The sequence below is a fragment of the Oryctolagus cuniculus genome, chromosome 15 (genome assembly GCF_964237555.1).
Source record: "Oryctolagus cuniculus chromosome 15, mOryCun1.1, whole genome shotgun sequence".
NCBI lineage: Eukaryota > Metazoa > Chordata > Mammalia > Lagomorpha > Leporidae > Oryctolagus > Oryctolagus cuniculus.
In genome coordinates, this window is record NC_091446.1 from 51,344,289 (window position 1) to 51,363,184 (window position 18,896).

Below are 18,896 nucleotides of genomic sequence, written 5' to 3' on the forward strand. Positions count from 1 at the left end.
TGAGATAAGAAGCAGGAGAGTTGAGCATTGGGGCAGCCACCACACAAGAAGTTCTGGCTGGAAAAATAATAAGCATCTACTTTTACAGCTTGAACAGAAGCATAGAGAGACAACAGAACTTCAACTGTGGCCTACAGGAAAGGCTAACGTGCATGGGATGCATCCCCTAAGGAAGTGCAGAGGCAGCCAGTGGTTGGGGCAGGCTGCTGTGCAGAGCACCTGAGAAATTCTGGAGTGTCACATGTCTTGATGTTGTTGTGACTTTGGAATCTGGGTCACACACTTCAACTGTCCCCTTAAACTTGATGCAAAGTGATTCCCGACTTTGCAGCTAATCATTGATTCTAGAAACTCCTCCATCCAGTGAGACTGTCCCTATTGTGGGGCACTATCTCAGAGATAACACTAATTGCTGGGTACTACCCCTCTTCCAAGAAATGGAGGCTGTAGAACTTCAGAATTCTGACCTTGGCAACTTTCACATAATTAAGAGTGTCCCAAATCACACGGGTTCTCCAACCTTCAGAAGGAATCCTTCCCCCATGCTAGTATTCTGAGTTCCCATCTGGGAAACTGTGGAGGATAATTTGTCCCCAAATGAATTTCTCCTCTGAAATATTCCCTGGGAATTCCCAAGGAACACTTAAACACTCTAAAATTTGGCTCTGGTTGTTTGTCAAAGAGAAGAGAACTTCAGTGCAGAAAAAGAAAGCTTAGCAATAAGGGTGGGCACTGTGGCCAGTAGGACAAGTCACTACTTGGGATCCACACGTCATGTCAGGGATGCTGGTTCAAGTCCCAGCTGCACTGCTTCCTATCCAGCTTTCTGCCAATGCATCCTGGGAGGCAACAGATGATCACTCAATTGCTTGGGCCCTTGCCATTTCTGTGGAGACCCAGAGGGAGTTCTAGATTCCCGGCTTTGGGAAATGAACCAGCAGATAAATAGAAGATATCTCTTCCCCCTTTCCTGGCCTTTCAAGTAAAATAAATAAGCATTCTAAAAAACCCAAAAGCTTAGAAGAGGATAGAGAGATCACCCCTTTGAGAGTCCCTGGAAATACCACTCTATGTGTCCCTGACATTGACTTACCACCATGTTTCAGAGCTAAGCCTACCTCTTGTCAGCAAGGGTGCCTTTGAACGGGAGTTCCCAGCACTCAGGTCACCTGCTCACAGCCCTGAGGGGAATATCATCCCCTCCCTCAGGCAATGGCCTATCCCATTTTCTGTGTCAGATGATTGACAGAGGAGACATAGATTTTCTTTTGGGGACAATTCCACTCCAGTTTACAGGGTGTGTTCAGAACCTCAAAGCATGGAATAAGGCAAGTGGAATATTTGACAACTAGAGTGATTGTAGGGAGAATTATGCCACTTTGTGGAGGGGTGCTGGTGTTGGGGTGTGGTTTAGAAGTAGAGAGTGGGCTTCAGCAAGTCCTCTCCAGTCATCAGCAGTAGGGGAAGACATATCAGATTTTCTGGCTATCATCCAGTCTCAGCTTCCTACTGTTTGTGGGTTGTCCTTGGACATAATATGCATGTATCTGCACACACACATGCATGCTTATATACACGCCTCTCACAGGAACATCAGGATAAATATAGAAATGTCTAGGTTAAAAGAAGACAGAAAAAAGGTCTTAATCTGTACAGAAATGATCACATATGTAGTTTATAGCACTAAACTTATAATTTTTAGTTGGTAGCAGGGTTCTCTGAGAGAAATGGATACATAGTTGTGTTTTATCTGTAAAACAAAAAGCACCTGCCCAGATGGTCTTTCTCAAAAATGAAAACTAGTTTTTATTGCACAATAAAAATCTACTAACAACAGTCAGAAAAGCAGCTTCTAATTTTGATAGTTTAAATGTTCATTCTCCATTGGCCCCTTCTTAGAAAATAAATTCATAAATAAAATAGAAGAAGACCTTGGAAGCATCATATATGTTTATGATTATGTCTGCCTTCTTTCAAACAATTTTAAAGCATATTTGAATGATTCCTGTTAAGGACACTCTCCTAAGGTAAACACTGGATGAAAGTTCCATTCTTCTGGCCTGTTGCATTTCCAGAATGTTCTGAGCTAGCATCTATGAAGAGGAAAAGTATTTGGATTTGACTCTGGAATAACTTTCTTACAAGCCAGAACTCTGTGAACTAATAAATATTTCTACAGCCACTACTTTTACATTAGAAAACAGCTTTTTAAAAAATGTTTCTTTGGAAAAAATAATATTGTAAATCCTCCTGAGTCTTTTTAATATTCCAATTGTTAATGTTTTGAAGACTACTTTGCGATTTTTCTTTGAATCATATTTTTCTGTTTGATGTTCTACAGTGTCAACCTGGTAAAATGTTTACCCAGGCTGAACTCCATCAGAAGTCTAGAGAGGCTTCCTAGGTGGAGTTCAAAGTCATACTCACCTGGATTGGAATGGCACTGCTGAGATTACACCACCTGGACCTCTCACAGTCTTAGCAGAGAAAGCTACCTGCATCTTATTTCTGTTAATTCTTTTAGATTTCACTCTATCTCCAGTTTTGTTCCTCTGAGTCTCTTTTGCTTCTTGGGTTTTGGCCTATTACTAATATGCTCCTAGACAATGATGTAATTTCTAGTGTTAGACATCTGTATACTACCCCCTCCCTCTTTTTTCCTTTCCTTCTTTTTCTAGCAAAGACCCAAAGGAGACAGGGGAACCAATCATGTGGATATCTGGTGAAAAGACTTTCCAAAGCCACAAAGAGCAGCCTGTCATGGATGGGATAATTTAAGTGAAGATAGAGGGTAGAAAAGATGAAGTTAGAGAAAAGTGAGGGCTCCATCAGCTAGATCTTTGGAAGCCGATGAAAAAGGACTTTGACTTTGACTCTGAGTGAGATGGGAAGCCAGCAGAGGGTGCTGATCAGGCTTAACCTTCAAGCTTAACAGGCCCACACCAGCAGATGTGTTGAGGATATACCACGAACAATAAAGACAGAGAGGTCTGAAACAATTCCAGCAAGAGATGGTGGTGAATAGCACCAGGATAATGAAGGCTAAAGAAGCATTTGGAGGCCAGCGCCGTGGCTCACTAGGCTAATCCTCTGCCTTGCGGCGCCAGCACACAGGGTTCTAGTCCCGGTCGGGGCGCCGGATTCTGTCCCGGTTGCCCCTCTTGCAGGCCAGCTCTCTGCTGTGGCCAGGGAGTGCAGTGGAGGATGGCCCAAGTGCTTGGGCCCTGCACCCCACGGGAGACCAGGAGAAGCACCTGGCTCCTGGCTTTGGATCAGCGCAGTGCGCTGGCTGCAGCGTGCCAGCCGTGGCGGCCATTGGAGGGTGAACCAACAGCAAAGAAAGACCTTTCTCTCTCTCTCTCTCTCTCACTGTCCACTCTGCCTGTCAAAAAATAAAAAAATAAAAAAAAGAAGCATTTGGATTCTGGATATATTTCTGAAAGTAGAGCCCACAGGCTGCACAATGGTTTGGATGTGTGATGATGACAGAAAGAGAGACTTTGACGATGAATCCAAGGATTTCGCCTGAAAAACTGGAAGAAAGGTATTGTCGTTAATGCAAATGATAATAGTTGAAAGTAGGACAGGTTTGGGAGTGAGATCAGGAGCTCACTTTCTTTGAACATGTTCATATTGGGATGTCTAACTTTTATCCAATATAGATGCCAAGTAGGCACTTGAATTTATGGGTCTGGAATCAGAGGAGTATTCTAGGCCATATATACAGATATGAGAATCCTTATTATATAAATAGTATTTAAAGATGGGTGAATGAATGAAATCACTAGGAGAGTAAGAATAGGTGAAAAAGGAGAGAAGGTTCATGGAGTGTAGCTGTATGCATGCAGATGCTTTTGTAGATTAGGTCTCGAGACTGCAAATGTCTCACTGATATGGTGATCATATGGTGATCTGTTCCTTTTACAAAGGAAAATGCCCTGTAAATAAATATCTGCCAAGCATTTCTGGTTTATTCTTTGTTTTTTTTCCCTACTGTGTATGTACATTCACTGGCAAGATCCAAGAACACGTGTGTGTGTCTCTGTGTTTGTACATTTTTTTTCTGATTTTGAAATGTGTTCAGTGTATCAGGTTGACTGGAAGACTAATCTGTTAGGGGAAGAAAATATGCCTAGATTGATTAGAAGAAATAAAATAAATTATTTGATCAATCTAGAGAACGTGTACGTCCCTGAGACCTGGTGGAGAAACTGTCTGCTTCTTGCTGCCATAGAATGAGGTGAAGTGTGTGAGGACAGTGTTGCAGCCTGACCAGATGGAGAAATGATTGCACTGATGCCTGCCAACCACTGATCCTGGTTGCCTTGGTTACAGAAAACTCAAAACACATGCAAATGAAGTGCATGGTAATTAGCAGTGGAACAACAGGTGACCTAGCTAACCCATCTTGGGGGAAGGTCTGAGTGGCAGGAGAATTACCTGATCCAGAGACAAGGCGTTCACTGTGAGTAACCAGGGCAATGGGGGGGGGGGGGGAGGCGTATTGCCTGTTCAGGAGCTTCTCATGAAGTAGAACTTTCGTGATGTTCCATTAGCTTCGATCAGCCTCAAAGCAGATAACCTGCAGGAACGCTACCCTGGTGCTAGCTGATGCCATTGCTGGATGGAAGGGCACCCAGGGAGAACACTGAGAGTTGGGGACTAAAATAGCTGTTTCAAGTCTTCTTTCTTGTCACCAAAAGGAGGACATGCTTCGTTGCACTGGAGCATCTCTGCATTAATATTCCTTGTAAATCTCTGCGTCTCTGTGGGAATACACCCCCACATATTAGCTACACGTTGTGCCAAGATAAAACAAATGGAAGATAAATCACTTACTAGAATCCATGCACCTGGTTCTGTTTATTCAAATCTTCATAATAAATTTAAATGTCACAATCACAGAGGTAGTTTCAGAATGAGAATGTTACTTCCATTATAGGGATCTGGTAGGTTGATCTGAAACAACTCAATTTCTGTGAAAGTCTGGACATGAAATAAACTCCCTCTTCCCATCCAAGAGGCCCCATTGGTTAGTGAAGCCATAGAACAAACCTGAAGACTTCACTGTGCAGGGAAATGGTACAACCTCCCTAGTCGGAGGTATCAGAAACCACAGTGAGTAACACCATAATATCTGGGGCTCCTTCTGGAAGCATTAAGAGCCAATTTGATTTGTCCTCTGCTTCCTGTCACAAAGCTTCTTTGGAAGCTATAATTGAGAAATCACAATATTGGGTTTACAGGACTCTTAAAATGATATCCAGGGTTGGATTAAGGAAATAAAGGAAGCCAGGAATCAAGGGACTATATTTCTGTTTCCAATGTTGATCATTTGCCACCCCAAGAGAGCACCTGGATAGGGGCAGAAATGAATACACAGAGTAGATTTGGGCCGCAGCCTTGGGAAGTCAATTACTTTGGTCCACGTGGTTTCATCAAGGGAGGAAGGAAATGAGCCTGTCAAGGAGCACCAGAGAGTGGCGTCCTGAGCCAGGCACCCACGAGTGATGATCACGCTGGCCCTGTCATCTGAGCATGGACAGAAGCGCCGGCGATAAGCACCGGCAGATGGGATTTCAATTTCTGCTCCTGGCAAACCAGTAAGCTCAGCATTTCAAAGCTTTAAAAGCTTTCAAATTATTCAGCATCTTCAGGTACTCACGCAAACATCAGATTTTCCTGTTCATGCTTGCAGATAGGAAATACTGCAGAGCTAAAAAAAAAAAAAAAAAAAAAAAAAAAAGCCCGAAGACAGGCAATTAGGCGTTTTGTTTAAAGGTGTACTTTCTATAACTAGTGTCCCTTTGCTGTGATACAATAAATAATTTCCCCATAAACAATCTGAACACACATGAACAACCTACTTCCTTAGAAGGCTACCTCCCTCTTGCTCTCTTTCCTTCTGACTTTCAAGTAAAAGCAAATTTAAAAAAAAAGAAAAATAGAATTAATAACTGAAAATTCAACTAACTGCTTTGGGAAGACTCATTCTTTCAAACCAAACAAAAGCTTTTGGAAATCAAAGCAGGATTTGATTTTCTCAAATGAGACAGAAGACAGGCATATCTGAAGCTTGTCTTTGGGTACAGTAACTCTGTATCGGGGTTTGAAATCTTGTATGGTGACAGATACCTGCAGCTTTGTTCTATTTGTTCAAGACTGCTTTGGCTGCTCCAGAACCTTTGTGCTTCCATGTAAATTTCAGGATTGTTTTTTCCAGTTCTGTGAAAAGTATCATTGGTATTTTAATGGGAATTGTGTTGAATCTTAACGTCGCTTTGGATACTGCAAATATTCTAACAATATTAATTCTTTCAGTCCATGAGCATGTCTTAAATTTCTTTCACCAGTGTTTTATAATTTTCCTTACAAGGTCTTTAACATCTTGGTTAAATTTACCCCAAGATATTTTTTTTGAGCTATTGTGAATGAGACTGCTTTTATAATTTCTTACTGAGCTCATCATTGGTGTATAAAATGCTACTGTTTTTGTGTGTGTTGATTTTACATACCATGACTTCACTTTTCAGTTGTAATAGGCTCTTGGGAGTCTTTGGATTTCTCTTTATATAGAATCATGTCACCTGCCAACAGGAATAAATCACAGCATGCGATTTACACATGTGTATCTTCAAAGAGAAAATACTGAAAAATGCTACTCTTTGTCAAGGTATTTTTAAAATAGAGATGGTAGGGGCAAGCGTTGTGGTGCAGTGGGTAAGTCACTGCTTGGGACACCCACATCCCCTGGGACCACCCATATGGGAGTGCCATTTTGAGGCCCAGATACTGTTTCCTATCTAACTTCTGAATGCACCTAGGAAGGTGGTGGATGATGGCCCAAGTACGTGGGTCCCTGCTGCCCACATGGGAGACCCAGATGGAGTTCTTGGGTCCTGGCTATGGCCTGGCCTAGCCCTGCTGTTGTGGTCATTTGGGGAGTGAAGCAGCCTATCAAAGTGCACTCTTGCTCGCTCTCTCTCTCTCCCTCACTCTTTCAAATACATAAAAAAAAAATCTTAAAATAAAATAGAGGTGGTATACTCATGTACCCCATACATTCTTTTTATGCAACAGGCATTGATGCACTGTTTATTATTAATCGCTTTAGTAAGGGTCTGCTTTCTAATACTTGTATGGTTCCCTGCAGCCTCTGACTCTGGGATGTATATGACCAGGCTAATAGCACACTGCTGTGGCATCAGCTTTCATGACAGTTGATTTCCTCTGCTTTCTTGTTGTGTGAGAGAACTTAGCACAGTTAGCTTTCTGACTAAAGTCAAGGAGATACACTTTTAAAAACTTTCTCTACCTAGAAATGACTAGTTTACTGCTTAGAAATTACTGCAAAATTATGTAGATCTTACTATTTATAATGTTAATATACATGTACCACCATTAATAAATTTGGCTTTTAAAATATTTTATATTGGAATAAAATTGGCTTGCTTCATGATTTTACATATTTTATTTTATGCATTTAATTGCTTTATTCTGAGACAGTTTACATAGATCTCATCAGAGTGCCAAAGGAAGTGAAGCATAAGAAAATTTTAAGGATTTGGAGTCTTTTTTGTTGTTCCTGTTATCGAAAATATTTTCCTTTTATCTTAATTTTTGAGCATGTTTTCACTGATCATTGAACTCTGGGCTGGCCTTTATTTTCTTTTCAGCATATTGAATTTATCTGTCCATGGTCTTTGGCTTTCATCATTGTTGTGGAGAAGTCACTGATAATCCGTCACTCCTTTGAAGATAATCTTTTTCTGCTGTTAAGAGATCTTTCTTTCTTTTTCCATTTTCAGTAAAATTAGGCTTAGAAATGTTCTTTCTTCTTTATTTACTTGACTTCTTGAAACTGAGGCTTGGTATCTTTCAATAATTTTGGAAAATTCTGTGAAAACTGCCTTCAAATTTTGTCTCTCTTCATTTCTGTCATCTCTTTCAGGGATTATATCTTTCATTTTTTTCTTCTGTATTTTATATCTCTTTGTCCACCCTTGTCTTCTTTGTGCATTTTCCTATGATCGCTCTCCAAGCTGTCTGATTCTTTCTTCATCTGTGAATGACTTAATTTGGGTTATTGTTCTAGTATTTCCATTTGGTTTTTTTTCAGACTCATTAGATCGATATTCCAGAGCCTTTGGTTTACAGGTCTTTTGTTTTATTTTGTTTTTACCCTTCCATTTATTTTTTCCAATCATGTTGTTCTCCAATAGAATCTTTATCTCAGTCACATGCAGATTAAAAACCACAATTTGAGCCGGCGCCGTGGCTCAATAGGCTAATCCTCCGCCTAGCGGCGCCGGCACACCGGGTTCTAGTCCCGGTCGGGGCGCCGGATTCTGTCCCGGTTGCCCCTCTTCCAGGCCAGCTCTCTGCTATGGCCAGGGAGTGCAGTGGAGGATGGCCCAGGTGCTTGGGCCCTGCACCCCATGGGAGACCAGGAAAAGCACCTGGCTCCTGGCTCCTGCCAGGATCAGCGCGGTGCGCCGGCTGCAGCGGCGGCCATTGGAGGGTGAACCAACGGCAAAAGGAAGACCTTTCTCTCTCTGTCTCTCTCTCTCACTGTCCACTCTGCCTGTCAAAAAAAAAAAAAAAAAAAAAACCACAATTAAATTTTATCTTTTTAAAAAATAAATAGGTTTCAAAGTATTGAGGCATTATCCTGGGTGGAGCTTGAGTTGAGTACTTTTTTTTTTTTTTTTTTGACAGGCAGAGTTAGAGAGAGAGAGAGAGAGAGAGAGAGAGAGACATAGAGAAAGGTCTTCTTTCCGTTGGTTCACCCCCCAAATGGCCACAAAGGCCGGCACACTGCACCGATCCGAAGCCAGGAGCCAGGTGCTTCCTCCTGGTCTTCCATGCAGGTGCAGGGCCCAAGCACTTGGGCCATCCTCCACTGCACTCCCGGGCCACAGCAGAGAGCTGGACTGGAAGAGGAGCAACCAGGACTAGAACCAGGGCCCCAACTGGGACTAGAACCCAGAGTACTGGCGTCGCAGGCAGAGGATTAGCCTAGTGAGCCACGGTGTCTGCGTTGAGTTGAGTACTTTTCTTGCTGGGCTTCAATTACCTCATCTGTAAGATGAGGATGTTGGGAAGGGTCATTGGCTTGCAGAATCTTAGATTTTACCAACAAAATTTCCACAATATATTCTGGGATACATGAAAGGGTTGTAAAATTTTTGTGTTTCTAAATGAGGATATGAGTAAAATAACCATCCCCATTTATTTCATAAAAGAAAAGACATTGAACACAAATCTTAGAATAAAGAAAAGAATGGAACCTTGACTTGTATAGGTTTTTAGAGATCCCAAGTGATTCTAGTGGGCAACCAAAGTTAAGAAATGCTGTAGAAACCCCCAATATTGAGTTCAAAATTCAGTCCTAATTCTATCACTTAAAGCTGACCTTTGCAAATTTTTAAATGTTCTGGCTCTGAGTTTCTTCATCTAAAAAGTAGAGATTATAAAACCTAATTCACTAGGTCAAACCAAGATGAAATGATATAATGTATTACACATCTCTTTGTGAACTATATAATACCATGTAATAAATGATACAAATCATTGTTTTCATTCCTTATGCCAACACAGGTACAGCATCCATAGATAGTCTTGCTTCCTACTGTATGGAAGTGATAGGATGAAGGTAACCCTGACCTTAATGGAAAATGGTGAAAAGTGAAGATTGATTGGACATTGAATGATTGGCAAGCAAGTTTCAACTTAAAAGAAAGAGTCTTGTTTTACTAGAGTACTGAAAATATTCATGTATTGTAGAAATGATTTCCTGGGTACCTACTATGTTCTAGGCACTTGGGCTAGGTGCATTGTTTATGTTATTTCTAATCCTCAAAACTTATCCTCAGTTTACAAATGAAGACATATCTGCAGAAATGAAACTAACTTATGATCCAAAGCTCACTTAGGATGTGAAGGGAAGAGCTAGACTCTGAACTCAGGTCTGTCCCACTCTGGTCTTTGAGCTTTTCTTGTAAGTCACCAGGGTGTCATCCTATGTATTGGCTTTGTCAAAAGTCTTCTTAATATCTTATTTTGTAAGTTAGTTTTTCAACACCTAGAAGAAGGCAATCTAGTTGAGGCCAACTTAATTCAAGGTAAGTGAAAATATGACCTACCAGTGGACTCAGTCTTGGTGTTCTAGGCCAGAGGTTACAGGATGGAGCTGATCTAGGGGAATCCTCTTCATTCCTCCCTCATCAGATAACCCTTTTAGGACCTTTTCTCCATTTCATTTGATGTACTGCACTACAAAATAAAACAAAAAAACAAATAAAAGGGTTTGGCAGCAGTTCACAATGTTCCTCCTTAAGGCACACTTTCACTTTAAAAGAGCATTCACTGAGCTTGAAATACTTCCAGAACCAAATCGAAAGGAATTTTAGAAAGTGGTCAGCTATTAGTTAGGGTATTTTCAGACAAAGCACTTCTGAGTATCTGGAATTATACACCCCTTAAATAGACAAGCAAATGTGAAGTTTATATGTTTTAATAGAGGGCTGTTAGAAAGAAAAAGAAAAGAAAGATAGATGAGAAGTAGGATCAATATTAAATATTCAGCCTTCTGTGAGAGCAGCAGTATCGATCCTCGTGATTTAGAATATAGGAGTGAGCACACTAAGACTCCAAGGGGAGTAGTGGTTGATGTTCCAGAACTATCTCCTTACTCTCGGACACTCTTCAAGGGTTTCTGCTTTCACTTGGCTACCAACTAACTCAATTGACTCTTTCTCTCTGCCTCATTCCTTACTCTCTTGCTGCCATTTCTGTTTGAAATTTCCTATTTGGCATTATTATGCTTTCTGCTTACTCTTATTGTAAGTCCAATCCAAATTCTCTAAAATGTGACTATAGTGGGTTGAACTGTTGCCGTCTGGGCTGGGCAGGAGTCTCAAGGGCAACCACCTCAAAGGCTACGGATCCTGAATAACCACCTCTGGTTCAGAGAGCAAGCCCCTGTCAAACTGTACGTGACCAGGCTAGCTGGAACCCATGGTACAAAGTAGGGTGATGTTTGGGTCAAGAACCACCGAAACAGGATAGTAAAAATGGCAGACAATGAACATGAACTGTTAAATACACACCTCAAAAAGACAAAAGCATGCTCCATCTACCTCAAAGCTGATTCCTGTTCAGATGAATTACTGAACAGGGATAGGACTAGGTGAATTCAGAGAGGCCTGGGGTGGTGACTTTTAGGGGGCAATCATTCCCAGGATTGTACAAGGATGGGGTCAGCATTTGAGAGGGAATGCTTTCTTAAATTTTGTGATAGGCATATCCTTTGTCTCATCCTCATCTGGACCCTACTGTGATAAGGAGGTTTCTCTTTCCTCATTTTCTTTCCCTTTTTGTTACTTGAATTTTAATGTTGTGTCTATTACTAACATTGCTATTTCCAATATGAAAGTCCATAAAAGTTCCAAACACTTGTTGCATTTCTGTGGAGCAATGATAATACTTAGTCTACCTAAAGGATTAATAATAATAAAACTAAATGATGGCCAACCTCAAGTTTCATTTCACCATAGTAAGGGTTAATCAATATAATTAATAAAAGACATTGTTGCTATCACTTTTCTTTGCTCCTGTTTTGAGAGGAATATTAACAACCCATATGACCATTTTCTATGCTAAGGGCCAGTGAGATGCACAAACTTGAACTCTCATCTAGCGGTGAAGAACGCAACATCTTGTAGGTGGGAGATCAACTATTTATTCACTAAACAGAAAATCAAGGATAATTTTTCCCTGAGAATTTGCTTAAAATAGTGGAATCATGTGGTTTGCAACTAGAATTATGAACATCCTGACTGGGAGTCATTGCTAGCACCCATTGTGTTGCTAACAGAGATAATCTATTGAATGATAGCCTAAGCAGCACATGTCAATCATTTTTCTTTAGAAAGTAAACCAAATGGCAACTGTAGAGCAAACACTCCAGCAAATGGCAGTTTTATTTCCTAGTAAATTAAATGTGGAATATAAAATTTTCTTGGGTAAAATGTATTATGACCTGTAGTGAACATTGTAGCGTGACAACCAGATCCCCCTTGACACACCTGCGAGGAAAGTGAACCGCTAAAGGCTCAGGATTATGTCCCTGTTTTGGAAAGGGCCCTCAGTCCACTGTCATTGCCTTGCCCAGGGTTCGCCCCCTCCAAAGGAGAAGCCTGCATTCAATAACTGGCTGATGCAGGGGCACAAAAATCTGAGCCCCACCCCATGCTTCTGTTACAGGCATCTCTAAAGGGTCACCTCATTATCAGAGTTCCCTGTAGTATTACTGATGGTATTGCAAGCACATCACGTTCTACTCTTTCTCTGCCCAATCCTCCTTACGTAACACCCTTAGAGGTGTTGTTCCTGAGAGAATTCCTCAAAAACTGTCTCACGCACAGCTGGCAGAATCCCACTGTTTCCTGGGACCCCTGATCTTAGGGTGTGACCCTAAGAAGCAGACTAATCTAAAGATTTTGGTGCTGGATAATCAAGCAGTTGAATGACTATGAGAACATCCTCCCTGTCAGTGGGTGAGTGGAAGACGGGTAGTGCCTGGCATTCTGTAGGAACACGACTACTAATATTTTCTTGTATAGGGAATAAGCATGTGAGGCTGGTAGAAAACACACTGAGGGATATGTTCTCCTGGTGTATAAGAGATATGGGGTATAGAATCTTTTCAACATGGTTGCATTTTTATACCCCTATTAATAAATATGAATCACACCGGCTCTCCCTGAATCTGAATGAACTTGTGACTGCTGTGACCAGTAGTGATTCCATGCTGTCCTGTACACTGTAGGGTGTTTAGTAGCAACCACTAAGCCCAGCAGTATTTTCTTCTTCCGGGAATGTCTCTAACATTAGCAGGTGTCTTCTAAGACAAATCACCCCCAGTTAGGCACCATTCCTTCTGACAAATTCAGCTTCCAGCCCTTTGAGCAACCCCTAATACATCTGAGTCTTCCCAGCTTATGTCCCAGACATTGTGAAGCACAGATAGCAGTTTCTTGTTACTGTTGCCTGTCCAAATTCTTTTCCTGAAAAACATGTAAATATGCCCTTAAAATGATTGTTTTCTACTGGTAATTGGAAGAGTTTTTTTTTTTTTTTTAATACAGTACTAGATAACAGAGCATGGAAGAAACAGTAATTATAATGACTATAGAATTGGATGACTATTGCTGGATTGCTGGAGGCAATCAATACATTGGATAAGATAATGAAAGTTGGGCTGGAGCTGTGGCAAAGTAGGCTTAGCCTCTGCCTGTGGCACCAGCATCCCATAAGCACCAGTTCATGTCCTGGCTGCTCCTCTTCCAATTCAGTTCTTTTCTGTGGCCTGGAAGGAGGTACCTTTCTCTGAAGGGAGGAGAGAACCTCCACTTTGACTATGACCTTGTCTAAACAAGATAAGAATCGGAGAACTCAGAGGGCTTCCATAGCCTTGGAAACTCATGACTGGAGCATAGGGAGATTACTGATGCCATAGACAGGAGTGTCAATTGGTAAAGTCAACAACAGGAGTCACTGTGCACTTACTCCTCATGTAGGATCTCTGTCCTTAATGTGCTGTGCATTGAGATTTAATGTTATAACGAGTACTCAAACAATATATTTCACTTTGTGTTTCTATGGGGGTGCAAACTGTTGAAATCTTTACTTAATGTATACTAAACTGATCCTCTGTAAAAAAAAAAAAAAATTATCAACTCCCAACTTGACTCTCACTGGGATTAAACATGACAATAGGTCTGATCTGATTTCATCATCATTTAAAAAAATCATCTATTATTTTTCACTTTATGTTTCTGTGTGGGAGCAAACTGTTGAAATCCTTACTTAATGTATACTAAGCTGATCTTCTGTATATTAAGATAATCGAAAATGAATCTTGATGTGAATGGAAGGGGAGAGGGAGTGGGAAAGGGGAGGGTTGTGGGTGGGAGGGACGGTATGGGGGGGAAGCCATTGTAATCCATAAGTCGTACTTTGGAAATTTATATTCATTAAATAAAAGTTAAAAAAAAAAAAAAAAAAAAAAAGAAGACAGCCCAAGTACTTGGGCCCCTGCACTTGCATGGGAGATCCAGAAGAAGCTCTTGACTCCTGACTTTGGCGCAGCTCTGGCTGTTGCAGCCATTTGGAAAGTGAACCAGCAGATAGAAGACCTTCCTCTTTGTCTTTTTTTTTTTTTTTTTTTTTTTTTTTTGACAGGCAGAGTGGATAGTGAGAGAGAGAGACAGAGAGAAAGGTCTTCCTTTGCCGTTGGTTCACCCTCCAGTGGCCGCCGCGCTGATCCGATGGCAGGAGCCAGGTGCTTCTCCTGGTCTCCCATGGGGTGCAGGGCCCAAGCACTTGGGCCACCCTCCACTGCACTCCCTGGCCACAGCAGAGAGCTGGCCTGGAAGAGGGGCAACCGGGACAGAATCCGGCACCCAGACCGGGACTAGAACCCGGTGTTCCGGCGTGGAGGATTAGTCTAGGGAGCCGCGGCCCCGGCCCCTCTTTGTCTCTTACTCTGTCTGTAACTATACCTCACAAATTAATTAATTAATTAAATGAAAAGATAATGAAAGCTAAAGATGTTTAATTACCAAAAAGTGAATGTGGAAGCCAGAGATTCTCCCTGGCAGCATAGAAAGAGTCTCATCTCCTGAAAGCTGAGGACCAGGTTTCAGAAATTAATAATGAAACTGGAGAACTTGGCAAGTTTCCTATGCCAGAGGTAGGAATATATTTGGAGAAGTGGGACTCTGAGACATGGCATTGGGAAATATTGGTTAATGCTCTCAAAAATCTTAAATATCCAGATTCTGCTTAACCTTATGATCCTAAGAAAGGTGATTCATTTCTCTCAAAGTTTAGTTCTCTCCATCTGTTTGGAGATGATGTAGAATCCTCTGCCTCACAAGCTAACCTGGTCCCTATAAGGATCCACCTTCAGGTCCCTTCTTGGCCCCCAGGTCAGTAACTAGGGTGGTGTCACACTGGAATTTCTGGGACTGAAGAAATCACTTGTGGAATTTCTGGGACTAAGAGTAAAGCACCATACTTTGAAAGGCTACATGTCCCAGCCAGCATACATCAGCTGGGGTTTGGAGAATTGTATGATACACGACTCTGAGGCTGCTAGATCAAGCAGGGAGGAACATAAAGGGAAACAGGAGAGTTTATACAGGAGGACTTTCAAACAATAAAGGACTTACAATCCTGGGAAAGTACACTCGGAGATGATTCTAATGTTGTCTTCAAGGATGACTCAGCCCCTCGGAGGAAGACAACACTAAAGAAATGCCACAGCAGCCATCGCAGATAGTAGCAAAGTTATCAAGAAGCCATGTGACTGGATATGCTAGAGTGGATATACCATACGATTTAGGAAAAGCTCCCAGCCCCGTATGTTTTGTTGTAGGGTACTGAAGACACTCTTACCAATGAGATAGAGAACGCTCCAGGGAGAGGGAACCTGCATTGATGAAAAGTTTGATCACAGCTATCTCCATAGGCCATGGCCAATGTTGGAGATGTTACTGCAGAACTGGTTTCTCTGTTAGCTATAGGGGTGAAAAGAGTAATTTCTGGAGAGTGATTAGTATGTAACTAGCTTCCATTCAGTGTTAGTGATAGAGAATTACCGAAAATACCAAATTAAATAAAACATGGCAAATTTTTTCACAAACTTAAAACTCCTCATAAAAATATTCAGAATTATTATCTATTAAGTTATGAGATTGAGCCATATTAACTTTGTGTCTTATCAGAAAGCATAGTTTCTGGAATGTAGAAGAGTGGTCAAAAAATGTTTTCTGGTAAATGATTGTGAAAATTGACATTTTACATGCCAAAAATCTCAGATATGTTTATAACATGTAAAAGGTACAGCACTTATAGAACTTTTATTATTTGGTAATGACAGGATCACATGATTATCCTTCAGGAGTAATCCAGCATAATTTTAAAAATAAGCTCTAGATTGGAGACAAGAATTTGAGAGACGAGATTCAAAGCAGAAGCCACAGACTAACAAGAGACCATTCTGTGGTGTAGACCAAAGCCTGAGGAGATCAGTGCAGGCTGAAACGGCCATGAAGTCTTCCAGGCAGGTGTGGGGTGAGGGTACTGAGAGGAGAGTGGGGAGAGTGGCAGAGTGAGAGGAGGATATTGACAGACTGGACGTTACTGCAGGGTGGTGGGGAAGAGGTGAGGTGGGAGAGGTCAACCCTTCCAGGCCTAGAGGCAATCTGGGCCTGGTGAGCTTGTGCACAGAGCAAACAGGTTCACCAGAAGTGCTGGTGGAGTGAGTCAGAGTCATGGGGAACATGCTATGGTAAGAAGCAAGGAACCAGTGCGAAGTTCTGAGTGCTATTTTCAGCTCAAACTCTGTCCCTACACATTAGTTCACAGTCACCTCTGGTCACCAAGACAAACCACTCCATGCATTTTAAAATTTTTCTGTATTTTTCCTTTATGTGAGTAGCTTTTAGACCTGTGTCATTTGCGAATAAAATTAATGTGTTTTCTCTGTTTCTTCTGCATCTTGCAGCTCATCTATAAAAATGTGACAAAAAATGGTTCTTAGCATTCATCTTGCTCTTGCTTCCGCAGATCTTGTGCAATGGCTGCTACCTTTGTATGTATAATTATCATCTCTGCAATTCCAGTGAGCACTGTCTTGATCTGGTTATTATTCTTTCTTTTGAAGCATTTTCTCTAAACTTTCCTGGAATAAAGTATTAAAGGGCATATTGAAATTTAGAATGGTCAACGTTTAAAACAATTTTGGAATTTATTTCATCAGCTAAATTGGTTTTTTTTATCATATATTAAAAATACGCACCCTATTAAATCAATTCCCCAGGCTTGCATGTTCTGTTGAATATGTAATTCTTGAATAAAAATATTCCTTTTAAAATATATTGAAACTCACTTAAAGGAAAAAAATAATTGCAGGATGGAAAGCTGAAGAGAGGAAGGGAGGAGGGGAGGGAGGGAAGAAGAAATAAAGGGAGGGCATAGAGGTAAAGAATCATGCTTTTTCTCACGTATGGCTGTGTGCGGGTCACCACATGACAGCTTCACACACAAATGCAGCCTTTGGTGGTCAGTTAGCTCTGCTTAGATACTAATCGTCATGTGGTTATGTTAGGAGATTTCCAGTGGAAAGTGTGGAAAGTTCTGGCTTTTTTTTTTTTAGTGTAGAATAGATTTATCTTTAAAAAATACTTTATTTATTTGAAAGGGAGAGATAGCACGCCAAGCCAAAGCCAGGAGCTGAGACCTCGATCCAGTCTCCTATGTGGGTGGCAGGGATCAAGCTACTTCATCTGCAACCTGCTGCATCCTAGAGCATGTATTACCAGAAGCTGGAATTGGGAGTGGAGCTGAAACGTGAACCCAGCCGCTTTGATAAGGGATGCATTCTAAGTAGCATCTTAACCACAGTGGCACTGGCCACCCTGATTTGCCTTTTCAAATTATTCCAGGGTTGAGTGTTTAGCATAGTGATTACGATGTAGGTTAGGATGCCCATCTCACACACTGGAGTACCTGAGTTCAAGTTCTGGCTCCACTCCTGATTCAGCGTCCTGCTAATTTATACAGCAGGTAAGCTGCAGTCATAGCTCGAGTACTTGAGTCCTGCCACACACATGGGAGACCTGTTCTGAGTTCATGGCTCCCAGCTCTGGCTGGACTATGCCCTGGTCGTTGTGGACATTTGGGGAGTAAACCAGTGGATGACAGATCTCTCTGAGTGTCTTTTTGCCTGTCTCTGTGTCTCTTTGCCTCCCAAGTAAATTGAAAAAAATAATAATTTAAAAAATGATCCCAGACATAAAGGGTAATCAACAGACCTCAAAGCTTACACTCTGTGCTCAAGCATGCCTTTAAAAAAATTAAAGTAGCCCTTTATTCTTTGAATACTAAGCTGAGAAAGTACGGAACATTTTTTTTTTTAATTTATTTATTTTGAATGTCAGAGTTAGAGAAGGAAAGACAGAGAGAGAGATTTTCCATCCACTGGGTACCTCCCCAAATGGCCACAGTGTCCAGTGCTAGGCCAGGCCAAAGTCAAAAACTAGGAGCTTCATCCAGGTCTTCCAGGTGGGCCATTTCCCACTGTTTTTTCCCAGTCCACTAGCAGTGAGCTGAGCTGGAAGTGGGAACAGCTAGAAAATGAACTGTCACCCACATGGGATGCTAGCATCACAGGTGTTGGCTTTACCTGCAATGCCACAACACCGACCCCTGGCATACCTTTTAAAGAAATACATTGGGTGGGCCCAAACTGGCATACAGTGATTCAATTACCGATCATCTAAAACTAGTAGACTCTAGGATCTATGAACTGCTACAACTTCCTTGGGTTGTTACTCCCCAGTGAGCTTTCTTCAATAGATGGGTGGCAGAAGTCTTGGTTACTTGCACTGCATTTAATTCTGCAGTCTCCCAGTTCATACCTTAGCTGTCTTGGTCATGCTAGTGTGTGTAGCTTAGTGATCTGCTCTGGAGAAATACATTTTCATCAGTGGCCTCTTTCTGCAATCTCTGAAATTTTCCATTTCAAAAGCTTGCCACCAAAATAAGATGGCAGCTCCTAGAGGAAGGGAATAGGTGAAGACTAGAGTGATAGGAATAATTAGACATCATGTCATTCACATTTTTATTTATTAGATTTATCTATTTATTTGAAATTCAGACTGACAACGAGAAATATCTTCCATCTGCTGGTTCACTCCCCAAATGGCCACAATAGCCAGGGCTATGCCAGTCTGAAGCCAGGAGTCAGGAACTCCATCAGGAACTCCATCCTGTGAGTGGCATGGTCTTAAGTACTAGAGTCGTCATCTACTGCCTCCCAGACA

At 41.5% G+C, this 18,896-nt stretch overlaps 1 long non-coding RNA gene across 1 annotated transcript in view; it reads right to left on the reverse strand.

Annotated features, from left to right (window-relative positions):
- Positions 1-4,447: 4,447 nt before the first annotated feature.
- The window catches only part of LOC103351361 (uncharacterized), a 36,195-nt gene continuing 21,746 nt past the window's right edge, over positions 4,448-18,896 (reverse strand). The window contains exons 2-4 of the long non-coding RNA XR_011382396.1: positions 10,146-10,275; positions 6,516-6,587; positions 4,448-5,716 (exon numbers count right to left, since the gene is read on the reverse strand). This is a non-coding gene — a long non-coding RNA (uncharacterized lncRNA). The remainder of the gene's footprint in view (positions 5,717-6,515; positions 6,588-10,145; positions 10,276-18,896) is intronic.